Source organism: Oryctolagus cuniculus, chromosome 7, assembly GCF_051225735.1.
Source record: "Oryctolagus cuniculus isolate XC-2025 breed Fujian yellow rabbit chromosome 7, ASM5122573v1, whole genome shotgun sequence".
In the NCBI taxonomy this organism is placed as follows: domain Eukaryota; kingdom Metazoa; phylum Chordata; class Mammalia; order Lagomorpha; family Leporidae; genus Oryctolagus; species Oryctolagus cuniculus.
In genome coordinates this window covers 7,040,163-7,067,956 of record NC_142873.1, presented here as the reverse complement: position 1 = coordinate 7,067,956, position 27,794 = coordinate 7,040,163, and the positions used below count along the sequence as shown (strand labels likewise).

General features: G+C 43.8%; 1 long non-coding RNA gene across 4 annotated transcripts in view; it reads left to right on the top strand.

The window, feature by feature from the left end:
- Positions 1 to 27,794, top strand: part of LOC149125274 (uncharacterized) — a 220,174-nt gene that overhangs the window by 44,108 nt on the left and 148,272 nt on the right. For 2 of the 4 annotated variants that reach the window (XR_016211362.1, XR_016211363.1), the window contains exons 2-3: positions 9,084 to 9,147; positions 13,718 to 13,798. This is a non-coding gene — a long non-coding RNA (uncharacterized LOC149125274). Of the gene's footprint in view, positions 1 to 9,083; positions 9,190 to 13,717; positions 13,799 to 27,794 lie in introns of all 4 variants that reach the window. The other 2 variants (XR_016211360.1, XR_016211361.1) reach the window with 1 other exon arrangement.

Sequence of the window (27,794 nt, the reverse complement as noted above, 5' to 3'; positions counted from 1 at the left end):
TACAATTTATACATCTGGTAAGGAGTAAATATCCAAAATATATAAGAAATTCACACAACTCAGCTGCAAAGAAACAATGCACCTGATTAGAATTTTGGGCAAAGGATCTCAATAGACATTTCTCAAAGGAAGACATTCAAATGGATAATCGGTATATGAAAAAGATACTCACCATCACTGGCCATCTACTACCTACTAGAATAGCTATTATAAAAAGTAAAAAAAAAAAATAAGAAGTGTTGGCAAGGATGTGAAGAAAAGGGAACCCTCACACACTATCACTGGGAATATAAAAGTCAAACAATTAGGAAAACAGTAATGAGGTTCAATAAAAAATCAAAAACAGGAGCCAGCTTTGTCATGGGTAAAGCCAATGCCTGCAATGCCAGCTGATTCCAGTTTTCTGCTGATATGTGCAATTGGAGGCAAGAGGTAGTGGCTCTAGTGGGTGTGTCACTGTCACCCCCCATGAAGAAACTGGATTTAGTTATGCACTCCTGGCTTTGGCCTGGCCCAGTACCATTCTTTACAGATATTTGGGGAGTGAACCAGCAGGCAGAAGTTTCTCTCTCTCTCTCTATCTCTCTCTCTCATCTTTCTATATCCTGATGTTTCTGTCTTTTTCAAATACATAAATAAAAATTGAATGTTTACTAAAATTCAGTACTGAAGCCATAAAGTTCAGGGACTTTATTTAATAAAAGACTTTCAAAACTTGATTTCCCAGCTCTTGGCTTTGACTTTGACAAGCCTCAGCCATTGTAGATATTTGGGGAGTAACTCAATGAATGGAAACTCTCTGTCTCTCTATGTTTCTATCTGTGGCTTTCTCAAATAAATGAAATAAATAAGTAAAAAATCATATGTTTCGTAAAAATTCAGCACTGAAGCCAAAGGTACTAGGACTTTCTTTGATAGAAGACATTTTACTGATTCAGTTTCCTTATTATTTGCCCACTTAGATTTTCCATTTCTTCATAATTTGATTTGGTAGTATATATGCCTATAGATTTATCCTTTTCTTCTAGATTATCCATTTTTGGTATGTAATTGTTCATAATAATGTCTTATAACAGTTTATAGTTCTACTATGTTTGTCATCTTTCATTTCTGGTTTTATTTATTTGAATATGTGTTTTACTTAATTTTTAAAATTAATTTGAAATTTGGAATCACAGAGCAGGAGGGAAAGACAGAGAAAGCCAATTATTCATTTTCTGGTTCACTCCCCAGATGGCCACAATGGCCAGGCCAAAACCAAGAGATCTTGCATATGGGTGGAAGGTCCAGTGACCTTGGCCATCACCTGTGATCTCCGAGGGTTCACGTTAGTAGGAAGATGGAATTAGGAATAGGGCCAGGCCTCAAACTCAGGGACTCTGATTTGGGATGCAGGCCTCCCAATGAGCAATTTAACTGGTAGGCCAAATGCCTGCTTATCACATAATTATTGATAGGTAAGGACTAACTATTTCCATTTGCTAATTTTTTTAATGTTTTGTAGATCCATTTTCCTTCCTATCTTCTTATCGTCCTTTGTGACTAAGAAATTATGTCTTGACCTCTTTCTGTGTTTCATATATGTACTACAGGTTTTGGTTTAGTGACACCATGAGGCTTACAAAAAGCACCTAATAGCTATAGCTGGTTATTTTAAGCTAATAACTTAACTTTGATCACAACCCTCCCCCAAAAAACACTAAACTTTTTTTCTGTTCCCATTAATTTTTATCTTTTGATGTCAACATTCACATTTTTATATTATATTCTCTTGTAAAGTATTATGTCTTATTATTTTAATAGTTTTGTCCTTTTACCTTCCTACTAACATTACATGGTTTACATACAATGTTCATTTTGTTCATTTTGTTTTTCAGCTTCAATATTTTCTCCATCTGGTTCTCCCACACGTGTGGCAGGGACCCAAACACTTGGGCTATCTCCTGATGCTTTCCCAGGGACATTAGCAGGGAGCTAGATGAGAAATGGAGCAGCTGGGACTCAAACCAGTGTCCATATGAGATGCTGGTGATGCAGGGACTGGCTTAACCTGCTGTGCCACGCTGTCAGCACCCTGGCTCCTGTAGTTCTGTGTTGTTTTTAAAATCTCAATCTCTCCCTCATTTCATTGAACTCTCTATCTGTGATTTCTTTTTTTTTCTCTTTCTTTTTAAATTGTAGTTATCTGGAAAGAGGTAAGAAAAATGAAACAGAGATAAAGATAGAGAGATTTTCCATCCACTGGTTTACTCCTTAAAAGCCTAAAACATCCGTGAATGGGTCAGGCTGAAGCCAGGATCTTACAACAAAATCCAAATCTACCACATGGTTGGCATGGACCCAATATTTATGCCATCATCTGTTGCCTTCCAGAGAGTGCATTAGCTGAAAGCTGAAACAGAAAGTGGAGCCAGATTCAAACCAAGGCTCTGTAATATGTGATGTAGACATCCCACGTGATGTCTTAACCACTGAGCCAAATGTCTACCTCTCTCTACTTTCTTGAAGTTCAATACGCTTCCTTAAAACAATTACTTTGAATCATTGTGATTCAGTTTATACATCACCATCTTTTTAGTTGGTCACTGGACTTTATTTTTCCTCATTAATAATGTCTTATTTCCTCACTATCACTTATCCCTGTGCATTTAACGAATGAGGTACTTGTTCCAGTCTTCCAGGATAGTTTTTCCCAGGAAATCTGAGGATGAAGAACCACAATACTGAGAGATACTGGACAGGTTGTCTGGTGTGGTTTCTTAATTTGGGCTACCATAGCAGGTGTAGTATTGGAGCATTTCAAAGAGTGGCTCCTCTGTGACTGGTGTGGCACTGGGGCACACCTGAAGCTGGGGTCTGCTTAGGCCTTCTTGCCCCGAAGGGTTGTTCAGAGCCTGAAGCTGCTGACCGTGTTGTCATCCAGAGATTGAGTTTGTCATGCAAGCCTTCAGGTTGTGTCCCTAGGGGTCTGGAGTCTCACTGTGCAAGAGTCAACCTAGAAGTCTGTTTTTGTGCTGGGTTTAACTGTATAGAGCTCTGTGTGGCGGACTAGAGCAAAGCTCTCTGTTCAATTTCTTCCCTTTCCAAGAATATGTTATTTCCTGCAGATAATATGTTATTTCCTGGGGTGATGTGGATAATGTAAAACTATTCTTAGCCTGTAAAGATTTTTCCTATTTTTAAAATAATTATTTATTTATTTGAAAATCAGAGTTACACACACACAAACACAGAGAGTGAGAGAGAGAACATATCTTCCCTCTGTTGGTTCACTCCCCGGACAACTGCAATGACATGGGCTGGTCCAGGCTGAAGCCAGGAGCCGGGAGTTTTATTCAGGTCTCCCATATGAGTACAGGGACCCAAGTACTTGGGCCATCCTCCGCTGCTTTCCCAGGCCATGGTCAGGGAGCTAGAAAAAAATGAAGCATCCAGCACACAAACTGGTCACCATATGTGATGCCAGCATTGCGGGCAGTGGCTTTATTTGCCATGCCACAATGCCAGCCCTGAGTTTTTTTTCTTTTTTATTGAAACTTTTCTTATATTGTGCTACAATTTAGTACCGTAATCTCTTAGCTGATTTTCTTAGGTGTTCTGAAGTTATTTTCAATCATGGATAGTTGTTCCAATTGGTGTCTCTGAAGTAGGACGATTGCAGAGAGACCTATTCTGTCTGGCTCCATCTTAGAAATAATTTTCATGATAGAAGAAGAGATACTTGAGAGGGTCCAGAATGAGTGGACTTGGAATTGGGGTCAACCTCACTAAGGCATTCTCTAACACAAGCAGTGGAGAACTCTGTCTCAGAGTTCAGGCAGTTCTTTGGAGGGCAATCCAATGGATACACCCCTTCTATATTTCCGTAACCCTATACTGTCCTCTTCATATGTAACTGTTCAAGTTTTCTATCTGGATGTTAGGTTGCCAGTTGCTCTTTCAGGAAACCCATGAAGAATAAATCTGGATCTTTTATGTATGCTTCTCTTTTTTTTTTTTTTTGTTACAGGCAGAGTGGACAGTGAGAGAGAGAGACAGAGAGAAAGGTCTTCCTTTGCCGTTGGTTCACCCTCCAATGGCTGCTGCGGCCGGCGCACCGCACTGATCTGAAGGCAGGGGCCAGGTACTTCTCCTGGTCTCCCATGGGGTGCAGGGCCCAAGCACTTGGGCCATCCTCCACTGCACTTCTGGGCCACAGCAGAGAGCTGGGCTGGAAGAGGGGCAACTGGGACAGAATCCGGCGCCCCGACCGGGACTAGAGCCCGGTGTGCTGGTGCCGCAGGTAGAGGATTAGCCTATTGAGCCAAGGCGCCGGCCTGTATGCTTCTCTTTTAGAAACAGTGACATCTCAGATTTCAGGGGGAAAACCAGCAGAGTCTTTGCTCCACCCTGGGATTTGTTGCTTCTAAGGAGGGAGAGACTGTCTCACCGGGTGGGTGATGGTGAGTGAGGACGATGAATGGAGATTGGATTCCACTTCCATCTCTCCACTACCTACGACTGGGATCAGTTTTTCCCCGAGTTACCAAAACACAAATATGTTTTGAAACAGTCAATCAATGACCATCCGTTTAGCTCCTGAAAAAGCAAAGCATATTTCTGCCATTGACATAACTTGAATCCCACATTTTGAACAATAAAAAACTTGATAGCATTGTGTAAGGAGCATTTGACTTTTTTCTAAGCCCGTTTTTATTGAAAAAGGACATCACATTGGTGGAATATGCTGTGCCGTAAGTGATTTCAGAGTAGATTCTTTATGATCTGCCACATTAATATTCATTCATTGGTATATCTCCTAACTCCTACACATATATTTTTGCCATCAAATATCTCAACCTACTCACAACAGATGAATTTTTTCTATACTGGGACTCACTATGCGATTTTGTATCAGGAAATGTGGTCTCTGTGACACCATTACCAACATTCATGAATGGAGCCATGCCTAGGTTCAGAAAAGAGGCAGGTATTTCTACTTTAATCTGGGTGACGTATTTTCTCTCACATTCTGCCTTTATTCCTACTGTCATTAAGCAGGTAAAAATTGTGACTTCTTTCAGTATTATCTGAGGTAGGAATTCTTGTTCAAGTCACTGGAACAATATAAGGGAAGGATAGAAAAGATAAGCACATAAGAAAGGAAAGGATGAGGTAAGAAAAATCAAAGTTGAGGAACCCAGGATATGAACTAATTTGTCAGTAGGAATTGGATTAAAATTGAAAGACATCCAAGCCAGTTTATTGTAATGAACCAAAGGAAACTCATCTCAAAATACAATGACGGTGCTCTGCATCCTGGAGAAAACCATATGTGTTTCTTGTGAAGTGAGCGTTTTGTAGAAGGACGGTTATTTGAGGCGGGTCATGTCACTATCTGGCGCCATGTTGAGCAATATCAGGGCTAAAAAACAAAATGGGCAATTAATTTCTGGTCCTATATGTGTGAGGTTCTGGAGACAATATTTAGGAAGGGAACATGTGGGAAATAGTACAAGTGGGCGTATTTGACTTTATATGAGCAAGGGCCAAAATGTGGAGCATTAACTCTGGGGTGACAGGAGGCAGCAGCGTGGAAGGAGGTGACACACAGGTCTGTTTCTTAAGAGGCAGGATCACTCCTCTGGAAATGCATCTCTTGAGTCAGACTGGGGAGAAGAAGCTGTGACTTCCTTGCTTCTCTCTACTATGGGCCGGCAGTTTTGTTTTTGATGTGTTAACCTCTGTGGCTGTTAAGAGATGGGAACTAAAATCCTCTGTAAACTCCACTTTACTAGGTTTCCAACCCTTTTCTTTGTGACTAACTTACTTCCTATATGTCTTCAGCCATTTCGACTTCCTGTATATTTTTTTGTTCTTGAAAAGTTTGCTGTAAGATTTATGATCAGTTAGATCATCCTGAAAGTAAGACAGACAGACAGAGAGAGAGAGGAAAAAGCTAAAGTTCAATGCTTTTTCTCATAAGCTGCTGGATACAATTCCAAGGTATGTAAAATATTCTGAGCATTGTGTAATAGTACATTGATATTGGTGAAACCGTAGAGCAGTTTTCAGTGGATGCCAATAGAATGAGAAGACACTGTCTGCTCCCTATTCAGTTTTTAATACTCCGTCAGTCCTGGCTCTCTTCATTCTTCCAAAGCTGTTGTCTCCTCCAGGTGATGTTTACGCCTGTCTCTCTCTTGCTCACCCCTGCCTTGGGAAACAGCCTTGCCATCTGTAGCTGTCAAGTGGCTATGGAGCTGCGGGTATGGCTCAATGAATATACAAATGTGCAGCTGGACCACAGCGTCTTCCAGGTGGCTGGAATATAAATCACAGCGGCTTGGACTTCTCAGTGAACTGCAGGCCGTTAGGGGGAAACCAGGTCTGAGGGGACTTCAGGGAAATAAGAGGGTGTGAAAAGGATCTCAATGGAGATGGGCTCTGCAGGGGGAGGGGCTGGCTGAAAGGAGCAGAGCGCGGAGTAGCATGTTTCAAAACTCTGATTTGTTAAACTTTTGGAGATCACGGCATCAAACTAAGCACAGCAAGAGGTTTTTATTAAACTTTAGAAGATTTGCTTCCTTTGGGGCTGATAGGACTCTTTTTGGGTCTCTCCCTCATTCTCTTTCCTCCTTTAAATTCACTCGTTCATTCATACACTCAGCATTTTCCATTTGCTAGGTACTATGCTCAGTGCTGGAACCACATTTTTGTTGTTGAATCAAACAGCATCTCTTCCTTAAAGCTTTGTGGTGGTGGGGTGCAGAGACTGGAGGTGATGACGGGGAAACAGACTTTGTAATTAAGAAAAAAATAAAAAAAAATTCAAATGCAATGTGATGTGTTGTAATAGAAATGGGTTTCAGAAGCTCTGAGATCTCAAGAGGTAGAACAGGTAGATGGATTTTCCAACTGACATTTGCATTAAATCCTTGAGCATGAATGGAAGTCCCTTATGAAGATCAGGGTGAAGCAGGATGATAGGAGACACAAGGATGGAGGCGTGGAGCAGTGTGTTGTGACCAAGGTTTTATTTATTAAAAGATTAATTTATTTACCTGTTTGTTTACTTGGAAGGCAGAGAGAGAGAGAGAGAGAGAGATCTCTTCCACCTGCTGGTCCACATCACAAATGGCCACAACAGCTGGGGCTGGGCTGGATTAAAACCAGGACCAGGGATGCTCCCTGGGTCTCCCACTTAGATACCAGGAACTGAAGTACTTGAGCCACCATCTTCCGCTTCCTAGGTTTATTAGCAGGGAGCTGAACCAGCAGCCAAGTGGCTGGTATTCAAACCCACACTCTAATATGGGATGAGGCGTCCCAAGCAGCGGCTTAACCTGCCGTGTAACAGTGCCTGTCCCTGTGGCCAAGATCTTAACCAGCCCTCCATTCTTAAATTCTTCAAGGCTCCTCTTATTAGGGTTAGTGTGAATTTTACTTGTGGACTTCTCTCTCACGCAGCTGGCCTCACTGACAAACACATTTGGCCTATATACCTCTATGGTTGCCCACAAAAATAAATCTAGATCTCTCTCTCTCTCTCTCTCTCTCACACACACACACACACACACACACACAAACACACACAGGCTCCTACATAAAACAATTAATTAAACCTGTCCCTAGAATCCAAGTCTCAATTTTTTTCTGATAATTAAAATAAAGCCCACAGTTTATTTTTCCATTACCAAAAGCATAAAAAACTTTCTGCTTTTGTATCAAGATATTTCTATGTTCTTGTATATCATAGCATTGAGAATGGATCCCTAAACTGGGCATTGCCTGGCACAAAAACCCCGGTTCAAGGCAGAGAGTTCCCACATACCCTGTGCACAGCTGCTTCTGTTACCAGCATCTTCTGTTAGTGTGTGCATATGTTACAGTAGATGAAACAGTATGGATAGATTATTATTATCCAAACTTCACAATGTACTCTGAGTTCCTTAGTTTAATCTAATATCCCTTTTCTAGTCCAGGATCCTGTCCAGGCTATCACAGTGATTTAGTCAGTGTCTCCTGGGGCTCCTCTTGGCTGGGACAGTTTGTCAGACTGGCGTTCTTACGACTGTAGTGGGTAGAAGAGTGGCGTCCTCGGGATACCTACACATAATACCTGGAGCCCGTGATCAAGTTGGAATACGTAGAAAAAGAGCTAAGCAGTGGCTGGAGAGAAGGTGGCCAGGTGGCTGACCTTAACACTGGGTGATTAGTCTGTTTGGGTGGGCTTGACACAATGTTACCAGTCCTTAACTGTGGAACAGGCGTGAAGAGACGTCATTGTTGGAGTGATGCAATGAGAGAGACTTGGATGGCCACCAGCGGTTTTACAGACCCAGGAAAGACTCCAGAAAGGAACACAGTCCTGCTAACACCAAAACCTTGATTTTAAACCCATTGAGACCCATTTTAAACTTCTGACCGGTGGAACAATGAGATAATAAGTTGTTTTAAACCACTAAGTTTGTAGTACTTTGGACAGACAGCAGCAAACAGAAACTAATATGAGTTTTAATACTTCAAAGTGGGGGTGCCACTGCGAAGAACACCTAAAAATGGGGATGTGCACTTGGAACTGGCAAAAGGCAGAGGCTGGAAGAAGTGAGAGGTTGATAGAAAAAGCATAGATTGCCTTGAACAGTCTGTAGCTGAAATATGTATGTGAATTTCTCTGCTAGTGAGGACTCAAAAGTGAGGAACATGGGAGAAAAAAGCATATGTAGTCTCAAAGAATACTTACGTAATTAAGGAAAGACTGTTGGGTTAATGTCACTGCCAGGGAGGGTGGAGATGCAAAAGAGGAACTGTCTTGGGGAACTGGAGGAAAACAGTGACAGAGCTTAGCTGGACCATGGCCAGCAGTTGTATGAAAAAGCAGTGTTATACAGCATGAACTTGGATATTATCCTGAGGGTATTTCTAATAAAAGTGGCCAAGATATGACTGATTTCTTCTTGCTGTTATGGTAAAATGTGAGAGAAAAAAGATAGGCTGAGGGAAGAGCTGTAAGCAAGAAGGAGCCCATGCTTGACAATTTGGAAACGTTTTAGCCTGTCCTGATGACCAGTGATGTTAAAATTGTGTGATTTTTCTTTCAGGAAATCGCAGCCTGGTCAGAAAGTCAAGGACATGATGGACAGCCTTTTGCTTCTGTCTCCAAAGGTCAGTGCCCAGTCAAATGAGGGTTCCTGGCTCTCAGAAGAGGTGAGTTATGTAACTCTGGCATCTCCTCAGCCATCTCAGCTGAAGCCAGGACTATATATGACATTACTCAGGAGAGATTTGGGAAGGATCCTCTGATTTAATGAAGCAAGCCCCTCAGTATACACAGGAAACATAGAACGTTTTTGAGACTTTTGTACCAGTAGAAGGTTACCTTACTGGTAACCTTCTTGCTTGATCTTGAAGTGGTGAGGGCAGAAGGAGCCCAAAACTGCACAGGTGAGACAGTGGATGGCAGAATTACTGTGCTGCAGACACGTGCTGTCTTTCGTGAAGATGGGATTGTGACTCAGAGGCGGAACTTCGAGCTCACAAGTTGAACCATGGTTGCAGAGGACAGAGCTGAGAATCACAGAGCATTGTTCCCAGACCTTGACACCACAGTAATTTTCTCAGGCAGATTTCAGAATTGATTGAGACTGCTGACTCCTTTAAAATATCATTCGTTTTCTCCCTTTGTGCAAGGAAGTGTGTATAACTGTTGCCCTAGGCCTTTCCCATGCGTGCGTTTTGAGACCCGGTCACCTTTTACTTGTGTTCCACAGGTTCACAAATAGAGAGTTGTGCCTCAAGATTGAATTATACATAGTCTTACCTGCACCTAATTTACATGAATTAGAACGTGTTGTTAGCTTTATTATTTTCCCTGTTTTAAACTTTATTGGTTTCTTTTTTAATTTTTGTTATTTCTTTCCTTTTGCTTGCCTTGGGCTTTAATTGTTCTTCCTTCTCTGTTTTCCTAAGGGAGAAACTCAGATTATTGATTTCAAATCTTTGTTCTTTTCTAATACAAATACTTATTGCTATAATTTCCCCCAAGCACTACTTTTCTGCATCTTACACATTTTTCTATATTGTATTTTTTTCTTTTACCGAGTTAAAGATAATTTAATTGATCTTGAGAATTTCTTTGACCCATGTTAAATTAAACAACTGTTGTTTATTTTCCAAATACTTGGGGATTTTCCAGCTATATTTCTGATATGAATTTCTAGTCTAATCCCGCTGTCACCTGAAAGCATACTTTCTATGATTAATATTTGTTTTAAAAGCTGTTAAAGTATGTTTTATGGCCCAGGATATGATCTATCCAGGTGGATGTCCCACATGAGTATAAGTAGAATACATTTGCTTCTGTTGTTAGATGGAGTACTTAAGAAATGAAAATTATCAAGTTGATTTGTTGCATTGTTTAGGACAACTATATCCTTGCGGACAACTTTCTTGCTTGATTTCTCAGTTACCAAAAAGGTGGGTGCTAAAGACTCTGACTACAATAATGGATTTGCCTACTTTTCCTTTCAATAATATTAGCCTTTGGTCCCCAGTTGTTAAACGCATACACATTTAGAATTGCTTAGTATTCTTGGTGAATTGCCCTCTTTCTCCTAAAAAAGTGCTCATAATTATCCCTGATAATTTCCCTTGTTCTCATTTGGCTGGAATTAAAATGGTTACTCTAGCTCTCTTTTGATTAGTTTTATCATAGTATATTGTTACATATCCCTCTTTATCTGTTTGAAAATTTATAATTAAATTGAGTTGAATCTTTGAAAAAATTCCTCTGATGGTCTCAGTCTTTTAGTTGGTATATTTAGATCATTCACATTTAAAGTGATTTTTGATGTAGTTGGATATTAGCTACCATATTTGTAACTGTCTTCTAAAATTCAAATTTGTTCTTTGCTCATAGTTTGCTCTCTCACTTTTAATTGGATATTTTAAATGATTACATTTTATCTTACCATAGCAATTATACTTCCTTTTAAAATAGTTAGTGATTATCCTAGTCTTTTCAATAGATACTTTAATCCATCTAAGCCACTTCCAAATAACATAGTACCATTTCAGGTGCAGTATTGCTCCTTCTAGAGAGGATTCTCAGTTACTCTCTTTCATGCACTATGACATTATTGTCATTAATTTCACTTACTTGAATGCTGCAATTACCAAATACATTGTTAGTATTATTTTGAACAATTAACTTACAAAGAGACTAATTTACCCTCACTTACTGCTCTTCATTGCATTATGCAGATTATTTTTCTTCTCCTGAAGAAATTTCAAAGTTTCTTACAGAGCACATGTACTGATGATGAATTTATTTGTTTTTTTTTTTTAAATTTTTCTTCACTTTTGAAGTTTAATGTCACCGAATATAGAATGTTAGATCAGTGTTTTCTTTCTCTTTCAACTTAAAATACTTCAGTCTACTGTCTTCCTGCTTGCATGGTTTATGATAAGTTCACTGTAATTCATTTTTTATAAAGATTTATTTATTTGAAAGACAGAGTTAAAGAGAGAGGCAGAAAGGAGAGAGAGAGAGGTCTTCCATCCACTGGTTCACTCCCCAGGTAGCCGCAATGCCAGAGCTGCACCCATCCAAAGCCAGGGGCCAAGAGCTTTTTCTGGGTCTCCCACATGGGTGCAGGGGCCCAAGGACTTGGGCCATCCTCTACTGCTTTCCCAAGCCACAGCAGAGAGCTGGATCAGAAGTGGAGCAGCCGGGTCTCGAACAGGTGCCCATATGGGATCCCAGACCTGCAGGCAGCGGCTTTACCCACTATGCCATAGCACTGGCCCCCACTGTAATTCTTATCCTAGTTCCTATATGGGTAAAATAATTTATTCTGTGATTTTTAAAAAAGTGTTCTCTTTGGTTTATAGGAGTTTGAATATGATGTAGTTTCTGTTTGTTAGTTTGTTATCCTGCTTGATATCTTTTGGGATTGATGCCATTGTAGTTTGATGTAATTATTTAATTTTGTAAGGCCATCAGTAATGATTTCTTCAAATATGTCCTTGGGTTTTTCTATTTCTTTTTCTTCTGGTATTCTGATTACACATATGTTATACCTTTTGAATTTTTTTATTTAAAAGCAAGATTTATTTAAGTCACAGATCTCCAGCCAGGGTGGCCTGGAGGTGGCCTTCAAGAGAGGAAAACCCGGAGGCCAGAGCTGTGGCATAGTGGGTAAAGCCACCACCTGCAGTGCTGGAATCCCATATGGGCATGGGTGGGAGTCCCGGCTGCTCCACTTCCCATCCAGCTCTCTGCTACAGCCTGGGAAAGCAGTAGAAGATGGCCCAGCTTCTTGGGTCCCTGCACCCGTGTGGGAGACACTGAAGAAGCTCCTGGCTCCTTGCTTTGGATTGGGGCAGCTCTGGTTGTTATGACCAATTAGGGAGTGAACCAGCAGATGGAAGACCTCTCTCTCTCTACCTCTCTGTAACTCTGCCTTTCAAATAATAAATCAATAATTTTAAAAGAGAGAGAGAGAGAGAGAGGGAGAGAGGAAAACCTGAAGGGGCTGGTGGTAGTGGGGTTTTTAAACACAATGTTATGAAAAAAATCTGTCAGTCAGACAGGGACAAAGCCATCAAAGACCTGATTTGTGATCTTTGTACCCTGTGTGGCTTGCTCAGGATAGAACAAAGGAGCCATCAGCAGGGTGAGATACCTAATTTGTTTCACAGTAAACTGGGAGCTCAGAAAGATGAAATTGCCACTCTGTTGCTATTCTCATGGTAAGACTGGAAATTCCTAAGGATGGGGCAGGCACTTTTGATCTTGCTCCAGGTAACTTTGGGGTGAAGCAAGCATTCTATACCCTCATTTTCTACTGGGATCACCCTGCCTGAGTCCCCATATTCCCTACCCCAGAAGAATGCACCCTACCTTCTGTTAGGGGGTATGGGACAATGACTGACCAGCCTTCCTCAAGCTGAGTAGGGGTGGAGTCGGGAATGGCTGTCAAGACAGGGTTCCAGCAGGAGGTGGCCTCTTGAGGGGGATGAGTGCCAGCTTGCAGAAACTGCTTCCATCCAAAGTCTCATGTGCATGGCCATCTAGAATTCCACTGTTTCAAGTCTACAGAAAACAAATCTAAGCAGCACATGAAACTCACAGGGTCTAAAACAAAGGATGGGGTCATTCGTAGAGGACTTAAGAAAGGTGCTGTCTACACCAGGAGGAAGTTTTCCTATTGAGAGACAAATAGAAACTGACAGGAAGGGCTTGATAATGATCAGGTGGGCTTGAAGGCCTGTCCAGGTAAGAGGCCCAGAGCTCATGGAGCTGTAAAATACTGTGTTTCTCTGTATCTCTGTTGGTGGGAGAGCTGAGTGTTGGGGCAAGCAAGCATTTTATCACTGTGATTTAATCTCAGTGTCCATGGCTCTGCGCTCTGACCTACATAGGTGCTTTTCTGTGATTTAGACAGGAAGGGACGATCCAGCTAAAGAGAGTAGAATATTCATCCCCAGCTTGGATGAGGCTCTGGCAAGGTCCTTTCCCCTGGTGGGTGGTCTTTGCTATGGAGAAGACCCTGGGTTCACTTCCAGTGATTTTCCCATCCTGTCACTGGAAACCTCCTCATGGAGCCATAGGGGGATTTTTTTTTTTTTTTATCTTCTCTGTGCAAAACTGGTGGGATGATTAGAGGCAAGACGTAGACATGTGGTAAGTCCCCTAGATTGTGATCTTTGGATTCTCTCACTCTCACACTAGGTCACCCACAGCCTTCAACTGCTCACCAAAATCATCGTTGAAGTGTCCAGAGGTTCATGGTTCTAGCAGCGTCTGCTCGAGGTATGCAGATCTTGAAGGTGTCTCTCTTAATGACTCTGCATGTACACATTTTGGGGTGGAAGTTTTCCCAAAATCTTAGTATTCTGATGAGTCCGAGTCAGGTGATTGATTTTCAGTCTGTCCAGCTTTTTCTTGCTCTGAGGACTAATGAGACAACATCCCAACTTTTTACAAGCTGGAGCTGAAACTGCAGGTTGTACTGTTATTCTTGGAGAAGCAGAGAGACTCAGAGGGGAACATACAGGGCCTCCCAACTGCTGTATTGTTGACTCCCCACAGACATGCAGTATCCAAAGCTTGACTGGATATTGCAAATCTCAAAAACTCAATCCAGGCCTCCTGCATGGAGGGGGCAGGAACCTAATTACTTGAAGTAGGAGGATGGAATTAGGAGCTACAAACCCAGACACTGATGTGGGAAGCAGGTCATTGTTCTTTCATATAGATTTTGGAGTCAGTTAACCAAGAACCTCAAATTCTTTATCATCCTTTAATTTAAATTATAGTAAATATAAAGATCAATTTGGGGAGAATTGGTATCTTGATGATATGATGAACATTGTGTGTATATATATATATACACACACACACACATACATATCTATTCAGATCATCTTTAATATATTTCAATATGTATTTTCAAATTTCCCCATGTTAAAAAAAAATCCTTGGAAGGCACCTTCTTTTCCATTATAAATATCTTTCAAAAGGTTTTGTAAAAATGATTGTCACTCATGTGTAGAAAGCGAATTATTTTTGCATATAATTAGATACTTAGCAAATTTGTTAAACTTGAAAAAGATAACATTTTGTCTAAATTATTGTGAGGTTTTTTGGTATGTAGTCATATCACCTGTGAAAAATGATAGTTTTGTTTCTTTTCCAGTCGTGAAATTTCCCCCCTCCCCCATTTTGCTGGACAGGTTAGAATATTAAGTAAAATGTTGAATAGAATGAGATATAGTTGTGTTCTTTTCCATGTTTAAAAATGAATTTTTTCTGTTATCCCACATTTTAGAATTATCTGTAAGCTTGAAGTAGCTTGCCTTTATCAGATTAAGAAAATTTCTTTGTAGTTGTAGTTTGTTATTGTGATAGGTTGTTGAATATTATCAAGTGCTCATTTACCCATCTATTGGGTAAATGTTATTGTTTTACTGCCTTAGTATGTTGGTAAGTTGATTGGTTTTTTAAATTTCATTTTTCAATTGACACCAGGCAATTATCACTATTGATCAAGCACAATGTAATGTTTGGATATGTGTATCCATTGTGTAATGATCAAATACAGGTAATTAGCATATCCATCTTTTCACCTGTTCTGAAATAAAACTTCTTTTCCATTCCCGGAATGAAACAGACTATTTTATGACACAACATTTTTTACACACTGCTGAATTAATTTTTCCCATATTTTGTGGAAGTATTTTAACTTCTTATTTAATCTCCTTAATGGTTTAAGCCTTCAAGGGTCAGTCTTAACTCACTTTTTTTCCTGTGAATTTGACACATTCAGCTGAGTTTTCAAAGTTTTTGCCTTTAAGTTATTCACATCACTGCAGCGCCCCCTCTGCCAGCACCTCCCTTGAATTATCCTGAAACACAAAAGGAGAGGCTTTCTAACTGCGGGGAATATGGTAGGCTGTCAAATCAGTGGTCTGAATGGTGAAACACCGGTCATGAGTCTTTTTTTTCTGAAATTGTTAAAAATCACAACATTGTTAAGAAGGTAGCAGTGAAATCATAGAAACCACGGTGGCCGTCTTGACAGGGAGAACAGCCGCTCCTGCCACTCGGGTTTTTCTAAATGGAACTCACTAGTGCCTCCAAGACCTGTAACTATAGCGTAGTGTGAGGACTTTATTTCTATTTTATAACTCTGATGAAAGGTTAAATTGTACCTTACCTGCTTTGTTAAAGGAATAGAAAGTACATAACGCCTTTCAGAAATAGTTCTACCCTCAAATAGCTAAAACAGAAAACTCATACTCATTTTAGGAAACTTCAGAGAAAAAAATTGTGTCTTTTTGAATGGTGATTTTCTGTAGGGATTCTGTATAATGTCTGCATTATATATATATAGTGTCTTCTCAACTACTGTGTTTTGCAGCACAACAAACCTCCCTAAAACTTGGGGGCTCTTGAGTGACGTCCCGGGCACAGTTTGGGTGGAGTGAGCTGGGGGAGTTTCTGCTGCTCTTCGCTGTCCACACCCCTGCATCTGGAATCAGCTGGCAGTGAACGGCTCACTCCCATGGCCAGGCGGTCCCAGAGCTGTTGGCTGAGACGGGAGGCCATTTGTCTGTTGTCATCCCGCAGCTTGGCCGACCTCATTCGCAGGCTAGCAGTTTCGGGCTCCCAAGGACAGTAAAGGTGGAAGCTTGAAATCTAGGCTGCAAACTCACATGGCATCAAAGCAAGCGACAAGGCCAGCCCCATGCAAGGAAGGAAATAGACATCTTTTATGGGAGGCGCTGTAAAACATTGAGGTCAAGTTGGCGACAGAACAGCCCAACAGCGCCTCTTGAGCACACCAGAGCTGCTGAGCCTCCTGCGACCCCACAGGCTCTGCAGCCTCTCGTGGGGTTACTCAGCAGGAATCATTCGGCATGGCCTCTGCCCCCTGCTCTTCCACCCTCAGAAATCTGGGTCACCGTGACTCCTGGGGGCTGGCCTTGCTGTAGCTAGCTCTTCTAGATAGTAAGGGAGCAACCCAGACAACTGGGCCTGACCTTGGAAACCAGCAGGCTGCTGGTCTTCGGTCTTCTCTTCATCTGGAAACTTGAATTTGGGGCCACTTCCTCCCTCTGTAGGTTGCGGCTGTTTCTGGTTCTGGGGGAGAGCCAGGAGGGTATGCTCCGTGTGTCAGTTCATTTCTCAGAACAGGTGCAGCACGCCGTATGGCACGGGCGAGGGGTGGGGGAGTGTGAGAACAGAACTTCGACATTTCCAGGCCCACTTGCCTTCCGCCTCTCCGGAGTGCTCCCCCCTCCCTGCACCCGCTCTGGGCAGCGCCACATGGTGGGAAATCGCAGCTTGTCACTTCTCAGAGTGTGATCGCGGAGTCTTGTTCCTCGAATAGAACAGTTTAATGTTAATTTTCAGCCCAAGAGGAGCTGTGTGTGTGTATGCATGCGTGTGTCTCTGTGTGTGTACATTTACGTGAGAAGAGCATGTGAGAGAGTGACAGAGAAAGTGAGAGAGAAAGAGAGAGAGAGAGAGACCATGCATTCTGTATATCCTAAACCTGAAGAGAAAAAATCGAACAAAGGATCTGGTCTTTAAGAAAGAGGAAATAGTGTGGAGTTTTAAAAACCGGAGGTTGGATTTGCTGCGAGAGTGAGTATGTACACGTTTGGCGGTGCTGCAATTGAGCCTGGATCTGAGGGAGAAATCACCCCTGAACCTGCCAAGGTCCTCTTCCCTCCCCGTGAACTCCATGGGTGCCATCCTCCCCTCACTCACCAGTGGCTTTGCCTCCGTCTCCTCTCCAGCTGGGGCCGGCTGAGACTCCCTTGGCGTCTCCTGAGACCAGTGCAGACCACAGTGGAACGCTCGGCTTCTCCGGTTGTGCTTAGCAAACTCTTCCCTCCATTCCTTTCTCTCTTCCTTCTTCCTACCACCCTCAATCTCACTTTCCTTTCTCTGTGTCCTTTCTTCCTTCCATAACACACTTCTAAATAAACAAACAGCAAAAAGGAGACAGAAGAAATAGCAAAATCCTAGGCAATATTTTTTGACATTTTTTCCCTTATCAAAGCATTAAGAATGTAGCTACTAGCAGTTGTGCTATAGGTAACATATAAAGCAAGTTACACAGATCTGATCCTCAGTGCTTGAAATTTAATTTTGCTAAGATAGGTGCTTCTTGATCTCACTTAAATTCAGAGTAGCCTATGGGAAGTCATCTTATAATCAACTGAACTGTGTGAAACTGCTGATTCTCAGCCATTGTTGACCCAAAAACTGACAATTTCCTATGATTCAAAATATATTTTACATTCTCCCATCGATACGTATTTTTAATCACTTACTTTATATTGGGGGCAGGGAGCGTTCTGCTGAGTCTAGACTAAGCCAGAGAAGAATTTTCCCCTGTTTGCATCTGCCTCTCCCATTGCACCCACATCCCTGCTAGACCGTTCCTTTGGCTCCATCTGAATGCCCTGTCCTCCCCCAGTCATTACAGCCCTGATGGACACCTTCAATGACTCTGCAGGTTGCAAGCTGCATCACTTACTTGCGCACAGGGCTCTTCCTGGTTGAGCCTCCGGTGTGCTTCTCTAACTGCCTACGCTCTCATTGTGTCCCGGGCGCCTTGGTCTTCAGCCACAGTTCCCCGAGCCAGCCCAAGGCTGCTGCGTCTCTGCTGAGGTTTTGTTGTTGCTCCCTTCCACCCGGAATGTTTGTTCCATGATCCTCTGCTGGAGAAAGCCCTGCTTGCCCTGGGAGGCCTCAGCTTTAACCCCAGCTACTTTATTCTTCATTGGCTCAGCCCTGGGTGTGCTTACCACTTCTTTACCCAGATTCTCACTATAGGATACTCCTGTAACTCTGATACCATTTCCCATTGTATTATACATATTTGTGAGTGTATCATGTGAAGGTTTGTGTTCTCATAAAGATGTGGCCTGTATTTTTAAAATATCTTGTTATCAGGGCTGGCACTGTGGCACAATAGGTTAAGCCTCCACCCGTAGTGCCAGCAACCCATATGGGTGCTGGTTCATGTCCCAGCTGCTCCTCTTCCTATCCAGCTCTCTGCTAAGGCCTGGGAAAGCAGCAGAAGATACCCCAAGTGCTTGGGCCCCTGCATCCATGTGGGAGACCAGAAAAGCTCCTGGCTCCTGGCTTGGGATCAGCCCAGCTTCAGCAATTGCAGCCAACTGGGGAGTGAACCAGAGGATGGAAGACCTCTCTCTTGGTCTCTCCCTGTGTCTGTAACTCTGCCTCTCAAATAAACAAATAAATCTTCCAAAAACTTTTTGTTATTTATTTTCATTTATTTGAAAGGCAGAGAGGGAGACTGGAGATGGAGAGGACTGGGGAAGGGGGAGAGCAGAAGAGATCTTCCATCCAATGGTTCACTCCACAAATGCCTATAACATCCAATGCTAGCTAGCTTGAGGCCAGGAGCGCAGAAATCCATGTGGGTCTGTCACGTGGGTGGCAGGGACCCAAGGAAAGTACTTGAACCATCACTGCTGCTTCCCAGGCCGTGGGTTGGGAGGAAGCTGGAGTGGAGATCAGAGCTGGGACTTGAATCCAGTGACTCCAATGTGGGTGTCTGTGTCCCACGGGGCTGCTTAGCTGCTGTGCCAAGCACCCACATTTTGGCCTTAATTTTCATACTCTCTGTCCCCAGTGCTCAGGGCGAATACCCTATCAATGTCAGAGAGATAGATTTTCCATCTGCAAAATTCATTAATGTTTCCTTTTCCTATTCAGGAAGGAATACGAAAATTTGGAGGCAAGCTAAGTTGCTAATATTCAAGTTAATGAGCTTTCAAGCATTCCATTTAAATTTGGATAGAGGGAAAATATTCACGGCAGGCTTTGTTTTCCCCAAACCCTATACCTGTCCCAGCTGTGATTAGTTACTTCAGAAAAAATGAATATGCCTTTGCTCCAACTATACCACGTATTTCTCACTTATGTTAAGTGGCAGAGGACACCATTCAGATTTAATGCTTAAACATATAATAATTCCCACTTACACATTAATTTATAATCAATAACTTTTTTCTCCATTAATTGAATTTAACTGAATCCTCATAATATCTCACCTGGGTGCAGCTGGCAAGGAATATCCTAGTCTTGTTTGCTTGTTTGAGGTGATAGAAGTCCTGCTTAGTTCTGAGACTGATTACCCTACTCAAATAAATGGGAAGGTCTACCAAACCCTGGATCCAGGCTCCTTTGCTCTCCTTGGCTATTCAGACTTAGCAGGTGCCTGCAGAAAGTCGAATCCCTTTCCTAATGGGACAAGCTCAGCTTTGGGAGGGGCCTGATGCAATAAGACCCCGTGTGAGCTTCCTGTGCCCTTGCAGAGAGCCATGGAGAAGCCCAGGGACCTGGATATGGAGGAGAAGGGAGCCCATTGACTGGCAAGCTCCAGAGTTCCCGATCCTGCAGCTCCTTCCAGGAGGGCAGGTGCTCGGCTGTGCTGAGCCCACAGGCGGAGAGCTGGGCTGATGCCACGGGCGGAGCTGCCACAGCAGTGAGCAGGCAGGGAGCTCCAGGCCCAGCAGCTCTGAGCTAATGATGTCGTCTTCTCCCCGTATGCTGTAGCTTTGAGGCAGGAAGCAGCAGCTGCCTCGTCCCTGAAAGGAATTTGGGTGATGGCTTATTTTGAGCAGTGTTTTCCCGTTGTGTCCAATAGGTTGTCTTTCTTTTCCTTTTATTTTTTTTTTTTTAAAGAGTATGAAAATCACTGTTTTCAGGTGTAGAATCACTGTGGTGTAAGGGACAGATGCTCGTCCCAACCCTACCCAGTATTTGCCCCCATTTCTTAGCTCCTTTGATTCATGTGGAAGGTGTTCTGGGGAGAGAGGCCAGGGGAGGAGAGTGGATGGTGAGAGCTGCACTGATGGTAGGGTTTCTTCTGCTGGGGAATATAGTCAGACCCACTGGGGTGCTGGGCTGATCTCAGGGACCTGGACATCACCTAAGAGTAGTCCCAACCTCCAACACCCTTCACAACTCACTTAAGCAAAATAAAAAAAAATGCAGAAACACAAAAACCAAAAGCCGTTTTCATTGTAAGTTCTAGGTAAGTTCTAAGTATACAGATTTCAGTATGCCAAAAATATGAATTCCTCTGTTTTCCATAGCTGAAATGAATTATATGATTCCAAGGGTGAGGAAATTTTACTTTTGGACGATTCACGGAGATATCAGTTGATTCACAATTTCTCCCTCCCACCCCTCACCTGGGTCCCCAGGCACTTAGGGAGCAGCAAGAGCTTTAGGCTAGTGGGGCTCATTTTCCTCTGGTATCCACTGGAAAATATGCATTTCTTATGATTTGCATGGAGAGTTCCGTTTCCATTACTCTGTGCCCTCCTCATGGTAACTGGGGGAGGTTTCAGATCCAATTGGGAACATATTGATCAGGATGAAGTGAGAACAGAATCAGTGGCCTAAACAGGTCCTCGACTCTGGTCTCATCAACTCTACCAGTGGGGAGAGGCAATGGTTCTTCTTGGACCATGACTTGGTTTCTTCTCTGAGAGAAAATTAGGGAATCAATGCAATCAATGCTGGTCTCATCTACACAGAAGTACATGGATTTCGGGCTGGCGCTGCGGCTCACTAGGCTAACCCTCCACCTTGCAGTGCCAGCACACCGGGTTCTAGTCCTGGTCAGGGCGCTGGATTCTGTCCCGGTTGCCCCTCTTCCAGGCCAGCTCTCTGCTGTGGCCTGGGAGTGCAGTGGAGGATGATGATAAGAAGATGGTGACTAAAACACATTCGAACATATTCAAATTGTATTCAGAGTGACATAAGAACAGGCTGGCATGCTGGTGCCTGTAACAGGCAAAAGGGGAATCCAGGAAAGGGGAAAGAGATGCAGGACCGAGGTCTCCACAAAAGTCAATGGAGGAAGAAACCAACGGCGCTGGATGCCTTGGGCCAGTCAGGCAGACAGACCTGGTAGCCTTCACCGGGGCCGTATCCATCGCACGGTGATGTAAGGAGCCAGCCTGCTGAGGAGTGAAGGACAGCAAGGCGATGACGAGTGTGACCAGTGTTTCCTGAAGTGTCTCCTTTGTATAGTTATGCCCCACAGTGCGCCCTGAGCAGAGAATTCTGTGACTGTGTCCAGAAGCGGTCAGGAAGTGGCAAGTTTAAACCCAGTTTGCTCTGGTTGTGAATGCTTTGGGGTTTGGTGGGTATCTACATACTGGCTTTCTCACATGGCCACTTTGGTGAGTTCTCCAGATGGCACTGTCACATGGTTGGGGACCTCTGTCTATATCTCTGACATGAAGGTGTTCTGTTTTGGGGGGTTGCCTCACTATCCCAGGTTGATGGTGCATCCTTGGGTCATGCCCCAAATTCAGCTCCTCCCCACAGATGCACGTGTGGTCCATGAAATAGAGACACCCTTTCCCTGGGAACAGGGGCTCCTGTTAGAGGACTGCCTCCTTGCTCCATGACCAGTGACATTCCATTCAGCTTTTAGGCTTTTCCAGGCAAACCGGGTTAGGGCTGCAGTCCCATGGCTTGAACAGTAGTCAAGTGAAGGCTTGGTTGGGAAACCCGATGTAGACTTGTAGTGAATCCATTGGGCCTCATGAAAGGAGAAGTGTATATACATGTATCACATTTGAGCAAACATTAACTGAGACACAACAGGCAATGTGTGTATGGGTGTATTTGTGTGTTTATAGAGCCTTATCCAATCATTCACAAGACACTTATGTTGGCAGCATCTTTTGGAAAAATTTCCTTTTTATTCCCAATTGGCCAAATGCTTTATCGCAGTCCTAACAGACCTTGGCCCTGGTAGTCATGTTTTCCAAGTGAGAGAGGAGGCTCAGCCTGGAGTGTCAACCTTTGCTCTCATATTGGTGGCTGTCCAAAATTGCTTTGTGGGCACTTTCTCTGTGTTGAGTTTTAGTTACCTCCAGTATTAATGATGACATCCATTTGCTTGTTGCTCTAAAAACCCCACTTCTCTAAATCATCATGATGGGAAGTCTGTCTCAGATTATTGTGGGAGAATACAGATCTTGTGAGAAGTGTGTAATTAACATTCCCATTTTCTCAGGACAAATGCTTACCAGGACGTGCTCTTTAAATTGGCTGGGCACAAAGTGTTTGAAACGTCTTCTGGGTCTTATCTCTACACACGGATCCCATTTTAGCTCCTCTGTGAAGAAGTCTGACACCTATCACTGACACCTGCACATCACATTCATGTTTGTGTACTCAGCCTCTACACTTGGGAGGGTTTGCTGAGTTCAGGAGTTTAAGTTGTGGGTGAGGATCATTTGCCTGCACCTAAGATATGCAGGGTGCTTCCTTCTGCCTTCCCCGCCCCAGTTCCTCCTCTGTCTCCCCACACGCTGTGCATCCTAGAATGAAACATGGTGTACAGACATTCTTAGCCTCCCTTCCCTCCAACCAAAGGCTTCATGAAGACTCTGGAAGTCTGAAAGTCCGATTAATTTTAAATCCTTAAATTCCCAGTTCTCAGCATGTCAAGAATGAACCGGTAGATGGGATCTTTCTCTCCCCCAGCTCATTGAAAAAGAAAAAAAAAGATCATAATATTCCTTGAGTCGAGCACAATGCCTGACACACAGCAGGAGCTCAGTAACTGCTTGCCAAATAGGTGAATTTCACTTTGGTGGCCCAGTGTCAGGAACTCAACTGGGAATATTCCCCTAGCTAAGGATCTCCTAGCGATGTTACTGCGGAGAGGGGCAGGGGGTACTGTGGGAGTGGTGGTGGTGTGGGCAGTGTGTTTTAAAGGAGGGAAGGAGAGAACTCAAATGCAAAGAAAATAGCATTCCTTGGCCTTCTTATAAATTGAACTGAGAGAGACGTGAACTTTCTCCCTTCTCTGAACTCCGTTTGCACTCGCTGCCTGTACCACTCATTTTAGTTCTTAATTAGCATGTTGCCTTAAATTCAAGTTGCCCAGGATCATAGAGGGGTCTAATCTGCATAGTTACCTTAGGAATTCTGTCGTGCCTCAGCGGGTCATGGGTGGTTCTGTTTTCAAGAGATCTCCTGAGTCACTTGGGAGGCTCTGTGATAGGAACTTTGGAGAACCCTGGGAAGGAAGGTGAGGACACATCAGCCTTCTACTCCCTTGCAAAAGCATCCCGGGAACTTAAAATTTTATCCTAATATGGAAAAAGTAAGAGGGTGGAGCCAGACCTCAGACCCCAGCGTGAACACAGACAGGCAAGGTCTCTGCTAGGTTGTGGAATTCCACCACTTCTCCTCTGCTCAGTCCATCCTGGCGAAGAATGGGGCAGCTAACGCTTTGTAGCTGGACAGGCAGCCAAAGCCAGTATGCTGAGGAAGACTTTTCTCTCTCCTGGGAAGGAGAAGCAGGCGCCCCAGGTGGAGAGAGGTATGAGCTCTGGCCTTGGTAAAGGGAAACATCTCTCTTCCTCGGCTGCTTTTTTAGTTACCCCTACATACAGAGGGAAGTGGGCAATGGTGTGTTTTAGATCGAGGGAGTTCTTGCTGAAGGCTTTAGTTAAGCCTCTCAGTCTGAAGCGGCCTGAGAAACTGAGATGGCTTTTCTTATGTAATCAATTCACTTAATAAGTCTGTAAACCAAAAAACAACAAGTGAAAACAAGGTTTTAGTGAGGTCACCTTAGCCCACATCCAAACTTGGGCTCTTGTCTGTTGTTTGGTTGCTGTTGGGATTATTAGCATTATTAATTGCCCTCCAGCTTTCTCTGAACAAGTAAATCCATCACGTGAATTAAAAAAAAAAAAAAAAAACCTGAGATATATATATATATATACGTGTGTGTGTGTGTGTGTGTGTGTGTGTATCTTTGAACCAACACATATAATTAAACACATTAAACAGTCTCACACCCATTTGCCAAGACGGCTTCTGTGATGCACGTGACGGCCACACACAGCCTTTGCGTGTGCTGCCTGGGCTGCCCTCTCCCACTCCCTCCGCTCCCCGCAGCCACGCCAGGGAGCAGGGTGCGTGGGCTTTGCTGCTGCTGGGAGCTGCTGCTCTATTGCTCTTGGGGATGTGCACCACTGCTCCCCAGCGTCAGCAAGTCCAATCACGTGTTGGTTTGTAGCTGTCCGTGGCACATCTTCAGTTGTGTCCATAAAGGGCAAGGGTGCTGCCTGATGGTGCTGGGTGCCTAGGAGGGTGCTGAGACACTGTGGATGCCCCTGCACACTAGCTGGGCTCCAGACTGAGTGCCAGATGGTACCCTTGTTGATTTGGCTCCTCTCAAGTCTGCTTAGCCACAGTTCACATCCACTGGCATTTAGATCTCATTTTAAAAGTTAGATTCTTGGCCGGCGCCGCGGCTCACTAGGCTAATCCTCCGCCTAGGGGCGCCGGCACACCGGGTTCTAGTCCCGGTCGGGGCGCCGGATTCTGTCCCGGTTGCCCCTCTTCCAGGCCAGCCCTCTGCTGTGGCCAGGGAGTGCAGTGGAGGATGGCCCAGGTGCTTGGGCCCTGCACCCCATGGGAGACCAGGAAAAGCACCTGGCTCCTGGCTCCTGCCATCGGATCAGCGCGGTGTGCCGGCCGCAGCGCGCGGGCCGCGGCGGCCATTGGAGGGTGAACCAATGGCAAAAGGAAAACCTTTCTCTCTGTCTCTCTCTCTCACTGTCCACTCTGCCTGTCAAAAAAAAAAAAAAAAAAAAAGTTAGATTCTTCTGATCTTGGCGCAATGAATGTTCTGGAACAGCTCTTAACTACAAAGCCTCCCATGGTGGACACAGACAGAGTGAAGTGAGGATTTTCCATCCAGGCATTGGGACAGTTCCAATGTCTTTCTCACCTGTGACGATGATGTCTGAAGTGCCCTACTAGAATGCCATTCCCTCATGCCTTTTATTTCTTTTCCCCTCTGGAATTTTTTTTAAAAATATAGAAATATCCATAGATAGGTAATATAGTAGTTAATAGCCTCTTGGCTTAAATAGCAAATTAATTTGGGCTGTTTCAGATGGAAACTTGAGTAGAGATTAAATGTTTGTTGAAATATCTGTATCCAAAGGACTCACTCAACAGGAGATGGATGTCAAGAGACCAGAAGGGCCCGCAGTGTGCAAGGCCTTTTGGGATGAACACGGCCATGGTTACCTAAAGTTAGGTCAGTGCATGTATGTCTGGGGAGATGGAGGGTCTAGTAGGCGCCAACTTTAAAAGCAAGAGGCAGAAATCAACCATAGTTTTCTGTAACTACCTTAAAGAAGAACCATAACTATAGCCTAGAGACCAATGGTACAGAAACATTGACAGTTTCTTCAGACTTAGAACTTTGCTATATTTATTTTCACTGCTAGTTTTTGCCTGTTAACTCTTAAAACCAAAATGGCCTTTATGGTTGCCTTGGGGAAAACAAAAGAGAAGACAGAGCTGGGCACACTGACTCCTACACTATTGTCATATTTGAGGGACAAAAGTCAGACAGGTGATCAGTAAAATGAGAAGAACAGAGGTGTAGAGAAGGCAGGCTCCAGCCTAAAACAGACGTCTAGGGGGTCAGCCGTAGGAAGGCCCATTGCTGGCAGAGACCAAAATGTGCAATGTTAGCCTGAGAACAGAACAGCAGCACACTGGGGAGTGTGGGCTGTCATCAGGGAAAGTCCAGGCTGGGAAAGGACAGAAAGGAGAGCTGACCAGCAGCGAGGGGGAGCGTTGTCGTCTCTCACGCTGTTCTCTCGAAGGCTGGCCTCCAGCAAAGCTCAACGGAGTTACTTTCTGCGAGGTCCAGGGGCTCCAGATTGGGAAGAAAGATCTTGGTTTCGATTCCGGGCATGCACTTTTCTTCTTGAAGTGAGTTTAGATCACGTTTCAGCAAGTGTCCTCCTGCAGAGAAAGGTCTTCGTCTGAAAAATAAAGTTCGCGGGAGACACACTTGGCATTTCCACCGGCCCTGCCCAGGGAGGATCTGAGCTCCATTGTCCACCATTGCCTCATCACCTGCCTCATGCGGTTCAAGTTGTTGGATTCTTTCTGCAAAGCTCTAACAGTGTGGGGCCGAATTGTTTCTGAGGTCACCCTTGACATTGTGTATCCCCAGCTGGATGGAATCACATTCCCAGTGCTGATCTGAACTTGAAAAGAATAGAGCTGGAGTGTTTTGATGGGGGTGAAAGGGGGTGGAGAAGTTCTCTTTAAAACTCCCTTGCGTGTGTTCCAATCCCTGTCGTGCAGCAAACACATTACTTGTTCCTAGACGGTGGGGTTAGCAGCCTGGTATGTCAATTTATCTACTTCACTATAGGAGTCATGAAATTTAAAAGGAAAACTCCTACAGTAAAAACATAGTTTGATTGCCTCAAAATGGACTTATATGTCACTGTTGGGTGTACATTTAATCCACAAAATAAGTTTACAGAGCAAAATCTTTGCCTCAAGTTAATCTTGAAAACATTTTTTTTTTAAATTGGCATGCATGTTTTAGGGCAACATTTGTAAACAGAAGCCTTTTTTAACCTTGGTTGGGAAGGTGTTTCAGGTTTCCAACCTGAAACAAGATGATAGTCAATAGTGACATCTAAGTCTGCGTTACTTTCCAGAGCTTGCAATGGACTTTGGATTTCTAGGAAATCTGGTATATTAGCAAAGATTGCACAAATAAATGCAGCTGCAGTGTATGGCATCCTGTCAGTGCCACCTTGAAGCTTGGATGGAGCTACGTTTCTTCCAGCTGCTTCCCAGTGCTCTCTCGTGACAGTGGCTTGTGCCGGGTCGCCGCTGGAGGGATGGAAGGAGTTTTGGACATAGCGTAGACCCCAGGAATGATGCAGATACTCGATCTCTCCATCTCTTAGGCTGGACTGGAAATCTCATCAGAGCTGCCAAAAACATGCAGTGTACTAATTAAGGGGAGAGGCAGAGGTATAAAATAAACCTGGCTGGTGCAAAGCAGGCTATGTGTGGGAGGGAGCGGGGGAGACCCGGGGTGGGGTGGAGGGGGTGGGAGGAGAAAGAGAAAGTCACACCAATCCAGCCAGGATGGAGCCACGGCAAATTTGATGAAGACATTCTTAGAAGTCTGTGTTGCTGTCCTGTTTGAGCTCTCTGGGAATATAACTTGGAGCACCGAGAAAAATGAATTTTCCCTGAAGTCAGTGAGTGAAGGAGCCCTCAAATAGAGGGTCTTTTCTCCGCAGTGAGAGAGGGGAAGGAGGCAGGTGGGAGCAAGTAGGTATGGTTTGACTTTCTTCTACCTGGAATTCTGAATCATGAGCTCCTCCTGCAGGTTGGGAGTGTGGGCTCCAGAGAGACTGCGGACAAACACAAGAAGGGCCCA